Below are 707 nucleotides of genomic sequence, written 5' to 3'. Positions count from 1 at the left end.
ATATATATGTATGTATATATATATATGTGTCTGTGTGTGTTTCTGTATATGTTTTTAATATTTTACTTGTTTTGGTCATCAGACTCTGGCCAAGCTGGGGCACCGTCTTTGAGATTTAAAAAAAATTTATAGTCGAATGAATCAATCCCAGTACTTTATTGGTACTAATTTATCGGTACGTTCTGTTGAACCGCTACCTTACACGCATGTAAATAAACCAACACCGGTTGTCATCTGTGGTTTCAGGCAAACGCAGACATAGTCACACACACAATCACTCACACACACATACACACACATACATATAGCACGTAGTTATATATATATATATGTGTGTGTGCGTTTATACATACAAACACGCATACATACATGCATACATATACACATACATGCATACATACAAATATACATAATACATACATACATAAATACATACATACATACATACATACATACATGGATCTATGCTGCTGAAGAGGAGATGACCACTCCGAAATCCATGCATGAAACAGTTTGTGAGCTGACTCGGTGTATTTATAGATATTTGTCTACAGCGTAAAATTTTCCTCATGACAAAATACAGTGAATGGCTTAATTACGGGTTCGAATATGCCTCAAGCATACTTGAACTATTACCAAGTTTGTATATATACTAAAGATCGTCTAGCGCTACATTTTTTTCCGTTCCTTAGACTTCCTTTATATAT

At 34.4% G+C, this 707-nt stretch overlaps 1 protein-coding gene across 1 annotated transcript in view; it reads right to left on the bottom strand.

Annotated features, from left to right (window-relative positions):
* LOC106869702 (uncharacterized) overlaps window positions 1-707 on the bottom strand; it is an 875,881-nt gene that overhangs the window by 186,635 nt on the left and 688,539 nt on the right. The gene's annotated exons all lie outside the window — the stretch shown is intronic.

Source organism: Octopus bimaculoides, chromosome 13 (genome assembly GCF_001194135.2).
Source record: "Octopus bimaculoides isolate UCB-OBI-ISO-001 chromosome 13, ASM119413v2, whole genome shotgun sequence".
Classification (NCBI taxonomy): domain Eukaryota; kingdom Metazoa; phylum Mollusca; class Cephalopoda; order Octopoda; family Octopodidae; genus Octopus; species Octopus bimaculoides.
The sequence above is the reverse complement of the archived record's forward strand: the minus strand, read 5'-3'. Positions and strand labels throughout refer to the sequence as shown.